We start from the raw sequence: 9741 nt of genomic DNA, 5'->3' as shown, positions 1-9741 counted from the left end.
TCATGAAGTGTGGAAATGGCTTGAATGCATTGCTGGAGCTGCTTTAAACATGGCTTCACACTTTTCACTTGCCCAGCATCCAGGTAATAGGTCACTTGAAGAACCAGAAAAAACCACCCAGAGGGACTCCTTCTGAATGGGGTTTCCTTGCCAGTTTTCCACGGTTTGTCCACAGAGGGCTAAGAGTGGGTGAACGTCTTGGAATTTCTCCAGGGAAGGAGACTCCCGGTCCCTTCTGACAGTGCTCTCTGAGGTCCCTCCTCCTCCCCTCTCACCGTCCTCCAAATCTCCCGAAATAAACGGGCCCAGCCTACAGAGGGCTCCGAGGGGATGATTATTTTGTGGGCCTCGGTCTTTCCCTGCATGGCGCTCCTGCCCATTTTCACAGTTTCGAGGTAGTCTATGGACAGGGGCTCTTGCACCTCCTCATGGAGTGTCCCGTCCACCCCCAGCCTCTTTCCTCGAATGCTTTGCCTTCTGGAAGGAGCAGTTGAGTGGTGAGTGCAATGTTGGTTGATGGGGGCCAGTGACTGAGCTAGCCAGGAGAGGACCTAGAAGTCTTTGTGGTCCTGTGGGAAATGGGCAGCGAAGAAGGACACCGGAATTAGAGTTAAAGCTGGTCTTGGGAATGGAAGGGTACGGGGACCTGATACCACCTGTGGGGAAGTAGTTTTGGGGTATGGCAAGCTCCGTTTTGGGGTGGAGGGACGGCACACCCTGAGAAGCACCCGGTGAAAACTGAGAGCTGAAGATCATGCGATGCCTGGATTCTAGCGGTTAGGAGAAACCAGCACTCCTCCCAAACCGATTCCAGAGAAATCGGGGTCTCATGTGTAACTTGGTATTATTGCTTGAGTGTTAAGGTGGATTCTGTGGGTCCATTTAGGGAGAGAACTAGGTGGGCTCTGTGGCCCTGAAGGAAGGGGCCTATAGGGAAAGGCACAATCATGATAACTTTTCTGGCCTGGGAAACAAAATAGGAAATGTCTACAATGCCTGCTGCTCGGGAGCAGTTTGGTAGTATGACAAGTTTCTCGCCAGGTTAGAGGAATAGCGCACATTGATAAGCACCCACTGAAAGCATCAAAGTTGAGGGCCAAGTAATGCCTGGTTTCTAGAGGTGATGAGTAACTAGTTTTTTTCCACTCTGATTCGAGAGACATAGGAGTTAATATGGCACTCGGTGCTATCGATTGACCGATAAGCAGGTTCCCTCGATCCCTTTAGGGAGAAACCTAGGCCGTCTTTCTGGACCCTGGGGAAGGGAACAATGATTACAGCCTTCGAGGCCTGGGAAACAAAATAGGAGGTGGCTGTGATGCCCACTCCAGGAGAGCAGTGCAAGGGGTTGACAAAATCATGCCCAAGTACAGCTGCGCCCCAGATCTCCCCAAAGCCTTGTTATTTGTGAGGCGACCCTGCCCTTGTCCCAGGCCATTTGGCTTCAAGAAGGCAGATGGGGCCATGAGGTGGAGAGCAAAAGACTGTTGGAGGAGGGACTAAGGGCAACGAACGGGTATCACAGAAACCGAGGGCTGCCAACTTTCTGTTCAACTGCCAGTGAGAAGCTCTGGAATCCAACGGAAATCACGGGGACTAAAGGGGTTAGCTTCACAAGGGCCGAGCAGAGCTGATCGTTTCAGCCAGGGACAGATTTATGCAAATGAGAAAATGTGTTTAAACTGCCACCCGTGTCAAGAATCCTGAGCTCAGTCCCTGGACTGGCAGGCGGCCGTGTGCGGAGCCCTCCCGGGAGTTTGTGGGATTAAATCAATCAATCATATTTATTGAGCGCTTACTGTGTGCAGAGCACTGTACTAAGCGCTTGGGAAGTACAAGCTGGCAACACATAGAGACAGTCCCTACCCAACAGTGGGATTAAATCAATCAATCGTATTGAGCGATTACTGTGTGCAGAGCACTGTACTAAGCGCTTGGGAAGTACAAGCTGGCAACATATTGAGACAATCCCTACCCAACAGTGGGCTCAGAGTCTAGAAGGGGGAGACAGAGAACAAAACCAAACATACTAACAAAATAAAATAAATAGAATAGATAGGTACAAGTAAAATAAATAAATAGAGTAATAAATATGTACAAACATATATACATATATACAGGTGCTGTGGGGAAGGGAAGGAGGTAAGATGCGGGGGATGGAGAGGGGGACGGGGGGGAGAGGAAGGAAGGTGCTCAGTCTGGGAAGGCCTCCTGGAGGAGGTGAGCTCTCAGTAGGGCCTTGAAGGGAGGAAGAGAGCTAGCTTGGCGGATGGGCAGAGGGAGGGCATTCCAGGCCAGGGGGAGGACGTGGGCCGGGGGTCGATGGTGGGACAGGAGGGCTGAGTAGGTGCGAATGAGGTTGTCGTTAATGTAACTTGGTGATAACAAGGGCCTTTTTCCCGGGGTGGGGGGGGGAGAGTCAGTCTGGACCGGACCGGGAAGGGGGGGGATGGGGGACACTGTAAGGAAGGTCGCTTAAGTGGGGGGGGGGGTGGAAGCAGTGGGCATCTATGGCGTCACTCGGAGGAGAGGAGCCTTCTGGGAGCAGCGAGGGCCACGCGGTGGTGATGGCGGGCGGGCCTCTCGGGAACGGAGATTAAAGAAGGATTAAAGAAGCCTGATCGGGTGTGAGCAGTTATCTGTGTACTCTCTAGGCTTGCACTTCTCTGGAAGTGATTGCAGCATGGCCTAGTGGTTAGACCACGAGCCTTAGAGTCATACGTTCCTGGATTCTGGTCCCTGCCACTTGTCTGTGGTGTGACCTTGGGCAAATCACAACCCTTCTCTGAGCCTCAGTTACCTCATTTTAAAACAGGGATTGAGACTGTGAGCCCCATGTGGGACAAGGATTGTGTCCGACCCGATTTGAGGGTATCCACCCCAGCATTTAGCATGGTACCCGGGACACAGTAAGGGCTTAACAGATACAACCACACACAGTAGGGTGAGGACTGGGCAGTTTTGATGGTCCCGTGGGTAATGGATCCAAGCGTGATGATGTAGCAGCTCAAAGAAACAAAATAGGGGAAGGGATGACTTGGATGCCAGGTGCAGGAGAGTAATTTTGGCATGAGGCAAGCTTCCCTTGGGATGGAGGGACATCACATATCGATAAGTCCTCCTGAAGGCTCAGAGTTCAAAGCTAAGTGATACCTGCATTCTAGAAGTGCAGAATACCCGGCCTTTTCCCACCACACTGGAGAGAAATCGGAGTCATATGTCCCCTGGTACTGATAAGCGGGTTACCTTGGTCCAATTCTGGAGAGAACTAGGTTGTCTTCGTGGACCCCGGGAGATGGGCTCACTAGGAAAGGCACAAAGATTAAAGCCTTCCAGGCCTGGGAAACAAAATCAGGGTGGCCGTGGCGCCAACTGTATGGGAGTAGTTTGGGTGTAGGTCAAGCTTCATGCGAGGTGGGAGGGACATCATATGCTGATAATCACCCATTGAAAGCTTAGGGTTCAAGGCCAAGTGAAACCTGAGCTCTAAAAGTCATGGGGTCTCAGCGTTCCCTCAACCCAGCTCGGTGAGAAATCGGGGTCATTTGATGCCCGGCCCTCTTGCTTAATAGAAAAATCGGTTCCCTTGGAACATGGTTCTTATGTAGTGTGAGGACGAGGTGGTCTTTGCGATTCTGGGAGGAAGGGCCGCTAGAGTGAGTCTGAAAGTTACTGCATAACAGGTCAAAGTGACAAAATTGAAGGTGGGCTAGCCATGATGCCAACTGCAGGAGTGCACATTTTCTGTTTGACAGGCTTTATGCCAAGACAATGACTCTCCCTGCCTTCAAAGCCTTACCGAAAGCACACTTCCTCCAAGAGGCCTTCCCTGACTAAGCCATCCTTTCCTCTTCTCTCACTACCTTCTGCATTGCCCTAACTAGTTCCCATGATTCATCCCCCCTTCCATTCTCACAGCGCTTTTATACTTATATTCAATTTTCTTTATTTAATCTAATGTCTGCCTCCCCCTCCAGGCTGTCAGCTCGTTGGGGGCAGGGAATATGTCAGTATACTCTTACTCTGTACTCTCCAAAACGCTAGTACATTGACCTGCACAGAGTGAGCTTTTGATAAATACAATTTACTAACTGATTGATGAGTAGGAGGGACAGCAGAGCTGATAATCACCCCCTGAAAGTTCAGAGTTCTAGGTGAAGTGATGCCTGGATTCCTGAGGTGATGAGTCCCTGGTGCTCCTCTTACCCAGGATAGAGAGAAATTGGAGTCCTGTAGCTCCTGGTGTCGTATAAGTGGATTCCCTTGGTTCAGGGTGCCCATTTAGGAAGAGAACGGGGAAGGAGATCCTGAGAAGGACACAATCATTGTAGCCTGCCAGACCTGGGAAACAGAATGAGAGGTGGCCCTGTTTCCAACTTCATGGGAGCAGTTTGAGTACCTGGCAAACTTCATACTGGCCGGAACAGACAGCACATGCTGATAATCGCCCATTGAAAGCTCAAGTTTCAAAGCTCAGTGATGCCTGAATTTCAGAGGTTTCGGGGCCCTGAGCTCTGCCTTCTCAGTGCTATGGGAAATCAGTCACTTGATGCTTGGCCCTCTTGATCAACAGAAAACTGGGTGCCCTTGGTCCACGATGCCTAGGTGAGGCATGGACTAGGAGCCTCTGTGGCCCTGGGTGGAAGGGCCCACGAAGAAAGGCACAAATATGCTAAGTAACAAATCGCAGCAAGTATATTAAAGAACATTTGAGGTGGCCTTGATGCCAACTGCATGAAAGCAGTTTTGTCATGGCAAGTTTCATGCCGGGTGGGAGGGACAGCTGGAGCTGAGAAACAGCCATTGAAAGGTCAGAATTTAAGGCCAACTGATTCCTGGAATCTCTAGGTGACATGGCCCTAACAGTCTTCCCAGCCTGGAGGAAGAGAAATCGTATTTATTGGGCCCCATCCCTCTTGATGTACTAAAACATGGGATCCCGTGTTCCATGGTGCTCAGGACAATTACTAGGTGGTCTTTGTTGTCTCGAGGGGTAGGAGCCACTAAAATGGATGCAAGCATTACTGTGTAGCATGTCAAAAAACAAAATAGGTGGTGGGATGGCCACGATGCCAACTGGTGGGGAGCAGTTCTGGGGTGTGGCAAGCAGCATTTTGAAGTGGAGGGCCATCACCCATTATGCCCACTTTATATAAGCTGTTGGGTTATATGGCAAGCTTTATGCCTTACAAGCCATTTATGCCATACAAGCTTTAAGAGAAGCAGTGTGGCTCAGTGGAAAAGAGCCCGGGCTTTGGAGTCAGAGGTCATGGGTTCAAATCCCGGCTCCGCCACTTGTCAGCTGTGTGACTTTCGGCAAGTCACTTCACTTGTCTGGGCCTCATCTGGAAAATGGGGATTAAGATTGTGAGCCCCCTGTGGGACAACCTGATCACCTTGTAACCTCCCCAAACGCTTAGAACAGTGTTTTGCACATAGTAAGTGCTTAATAAATTCCATCATTATTATTATTATTATATGCCAGGTTTGATGATCAATGATTATAGCCTTCCAGGCCTGGAAAACAAAATAGGAGGTGTCTGTGATGCCCACTCCAGGACAGCAGTGCAGGGGGTTGAAAAAATCATGCCCTATCACAGCTGTGCCTCAGGTCTCCCCAACGCCTTGTTATTTTGGAGGCGACCCTGCCCTCCCCTGAGACCACGTTGCCCCAAGAAGGCAGATCGGGCCATGAGGTGGAGAGCAATAGACCGTTGGAGGAGGGACTAAGGGCGACGACAGGTACCATGGATGCTGAGGGGTGCCAATGAGAAGCAATGGAATCCAACGGAAATCAGGGGGACGAAGGGGGTTAGCTTCCATGGGAGCAACCTCGCACGGGCCGAGGGGCGGCCAGGGGGGGATTTATGCAAATGAGAAAATGCGTTGAAACTGCCATCCATGTAAACGATCCCTTGCTCAGTCCCTGGCCCGGCAGGCGGCCGTTTGCTGAGCCCTCCCGGGAGTTTGTGGGATTAAAGGAGCCTGATCGGGAGTGAGCAGTTGTCTGTGATCTCTCTAGGCTTGTATTTCTCTAGGAGTGATAGCAGTGTGGCATAGTGGATAGACCACGAGCCTGAGAGTCAGAGGTTCATGGGTTCTAGTCGCTGCCACTTGTCTGTGGTGTGACCTTCCACAAATGCCTAGACAACGACTCTCCCCACCTTCAATGCTTTATTGAAGGCACATCTCCTCCAGAGACCCTAAACCTGAGCGTCCCCCCCCCCGCCCCCCGCCCAAAGCTAAGGGAAATCAGAGTCACTTGACACTTGGCCCTCTTGATTAGCAGAGAAATGGGTTCCCTGGGTCCACGATGCCCACGTGAGGCAGGGACCATGAGTTTCTGTGGCCCTGGGTGGAAGGGCTCACGAAGAAACGCACAAATATTCCAAGTGCTGCATGGCAGCAAGTATATAAAAGAACATTGGAGGTGGCCCTGATGCCAACTGCATCAAAGCAGTTTTGTCATGGCAATCTTCATGCCGGGTGGGAGGGACCGCAGGAGCTGATAAACAGCCATTGAAATGTCGGAGTTCAAGGCCAACTGATGCCTCGAATGTCGAGATGGCATTGCCCTGACACTCCTCCCAGCACGGGGGGAGACAAATCGTAGTTACTGGGCCATAGTTATAGTTAATGAGATCACTTGTTCCATGGTGCCCGGGAAGGATGAGAACTAGGTGGTTTTTGTTTTCTCGCAGTGTAGGACCCACTAAAATGGATCCAAGCATTACTGTGTAGCAGGTCAAAAAAAAAAAGAAAAATAGGTGGTGGGATGGCCTGTAATTCTAACTGCAGGAGTGCAGTTTGGGAATATGGTGAGCTTCATTTTGCAGTGGAGGGCCATCATCCATTATGCCTGCTTTCTAGGAGCAGTTGGGTTGTATGGCAAGCTTTATGCCAGGTTTGTGGCACAGCACATGCCGATAAGCACTCACTGAAAGACTAGAGTTAAAGGCCAATTGATGCCAGCATTCTAGAAGAAATGAGCGTCTGGGCAGAAGGTGTAGAGGAGGAAGGGTGGAGAATAAAGGATAGAGGGAAGAGGAGAAAGAGGGATGGAGGAGGAAAAGAGCAGCTCATCACCTTTGCACCCACACAATCCGATGAAGTTGACAATCACTAGGAAGCCCAAATCACAATTCTGCTTGTAGCACTCCATCCAGCCATCCTCGAGAGACTTGAGTGGGACAGATGGGAGAAGGAGGGGAATGAACTCAGGGGAGGGAGAGAAGAAAGGAAATCGTAGACTCCATGGGATGGGGGAAATCCTAAATGCCCACTGCCCGTATTCAGCCCCTTGATTCCAACCCCCATGTGTCTCATTCATTCATTCATTCATTCGATCGATCGTATTTATTGTGCACTTTCTGTTTGCAGAGTACTGTACTAAGCGCTTGGGAAATACAAATAGTCAACATATAGAGACAGTTCCTACCCAACAACGGGCTCACAGTCTAGAAGGGGGAGACAGACAACAAAACAAGACAAGAAAACAGGTGTCAGTACCATCAGAATAAATAGAGTTATAGCTATGTGCACATCATTAACAAAATGTAGTAAATATGTACAAATAAAATATAATAATATGTACAAAAATATACAAGTGCTGTGGGAAGGGGAAGGAGATAGGGCAGAGGGAGTGAGGAAGGGCGATAGGGAGGGGTGGAGGAGGAGAGGAGAAAACAGGGGGGTTCAGTCTGGGAGGTGAGCTCTCAGTAGGGCTTTGAAGGGAGGAAGAGAGCTAGTTTGGCAGGTGCGTGGAGGGAGGGCATTCCAGGCCAGAGGAAGGACGTGGGTCAGGTGTCGACGGTGGGACAGATGAGAACGAGGCCCAGTGAGGAGGCTATCGGCAGAGGAGCAGGATGTGCGGGCTGGGCCGTAATGCAGAACTGGGCTTCTGCATTATCCATGCAATTAACAGAAATACAAGACAGGCCTAATAGAGTGTGTAACTGGGTAGCATGATTGGAAAACCGCCTAGGAAACTGTTGGCACAACTGACAGACTTGGGCTATCTCTTGTAATGCTGTAGCTTTGTATCCCGTGACAAGTCCACACATGATAATGTGCTCCAATAAAATAACTTGGAAAGAAGATAATATAGGACTGCAGTCTAACATTTTCAGCTTTTCTAGTTGCATAAGAGCCTTGTCTATGTATTTCTGAGCCTTCTCCAAGTAGCCTGCTTACATTGAGTGCATTGCTGTAACCAGGTAGACGAGGATACACATATGCTCCGTTGGCAGCATATGGAAGAGATCAGCAGGGTTGGTGGGTCAAATTTCATCATCATGAAGTGTGGAAATGGCTTGAATGCATTGCTGGAGCTGCTTTAAACATGGCTTCACACTTTTCACCTGCCCAGTATCCAGGTAATGAGTCACTTGAAGACTCAGAAAAAACACCCGGAGGGACTCCTTCTGAATGGGGTTTCCTTGCCAGTTTTCCATTATTTATCCACAGAGAGTTAAGAGAGAGTGAACTTCCAGCAATTTCTCTAGGGAAGGAGACTCCCGATCCCTTTTGGCAGTGCTTTCTGAGGTCTCTCCTCCTCCCGCTCACCGTCCTCCAAATCTCTCAAAACTAACGGGCCCAGCCTATGGACTGCTCCGAGGGGATGATTGTTTTGTGGGCCTTGGTCTTTCCCTGCATGACACTCCTGCCCATTTTCACAGTTTTGCAGAGGTCTCTGGGCAGGGGCTCCTGCACTTGCTCATGAGCCTGAGAGTCCCTTGCAACCCTGGCCTCTTTCCTCGAATGCTTTGCCTTCTGGAATGGGCAGTTAAGCCATGAGTGCAATGTTGGTTGATGAGGGCCGGTGACTGAGCTATACAGGAGAGGACCTAGAAGCCTTTGAGATCCTGAGGGAAATGGGCAGCGAAGAAGGACACCGGAATTAAAGTTAAAGCTGGTCTTGGGAACGGATGGGTAGGGGGCCCTGATGCGACCTGCGGAGAAGTAGCTTTGGCATATGGCAAGCTCCGTTTTGGGGTGGAGGGATGATGGCACACCCTGAGAAGCACCCAGTGAAAACTGAGAGTTGAAGATCATGCGATGCCTGGATTCTAGCGGTTAAGAGAAACCAGCACACCTCCCAAACCGATTCCAGAGAAATCGGGGTCTCATGTGTAACTTGGTATTATTGCTTGAACGATAAGGTGGTTCTGCTGGTCCATTTAGGGAGAGAACTAGGCGGTCTCTGTGGCCCTGAGGGAAGGGGCCTATGGGGAAAGGCACAATCATAAAAAGGTTTCTGGCCTGGGAAACAAAATAGGAAATGTCTATGATGCCTGCTGCTTGGGAGCAGTTTGGTTGTATGTCAAGCTACTTGCCAGGTTAGAGGAATACCACACATTGCTAAGCACCCACTGAAGGGTCAGAGTTGAGGGCCAAGTGATGTCTGGTTTCTAGAGGTGATGAGTAACCGGTTTTTCTTCCACTCAGATTCGAGAGAAATCACAGTCAGTGTGGCACTCGGTGCTATCGACTGACAACCTGATAAGCAGGTTCCCTCGGTCCCTTTAGGGGCAAACCTAGTCTGTCTTTCTGGACCCTGGGGAAGGGAACAATGATTACAGCCTTCCAGGTCTGGGAAACAAAATAGGAGGTGGCTGTGATGCCCACTCCAGGAGAGCAGTGCAGGGGGGTGGAAAAATCAGGCCCAAGTGCAGCTGTGCCCCAGATCTCCCCAATGCGTTGTTACTTTTGAGGCGACCCAGCCCTCCCCACAGGCCACGT

This window comes from Tachyglossus aculeatus, chromosome X4 (genome assembly GCF_015852505.1).
Source record: "Tachyglossus aculeatus isolate mTacAcu1 chromosome X4, mTacAcu1.pri, whole genome shotgun sequence".
In the NCBI taxonomy this organism is placed as follows: Eukaryota; Metazoa; Chordata; class Mammalia; order Monotremata; family Tachyglossidae; genus Tachyglossus; species Tachyglossus aculeatus.
This window is presented reverse-complemented; position numbering follows the sequence as displayed.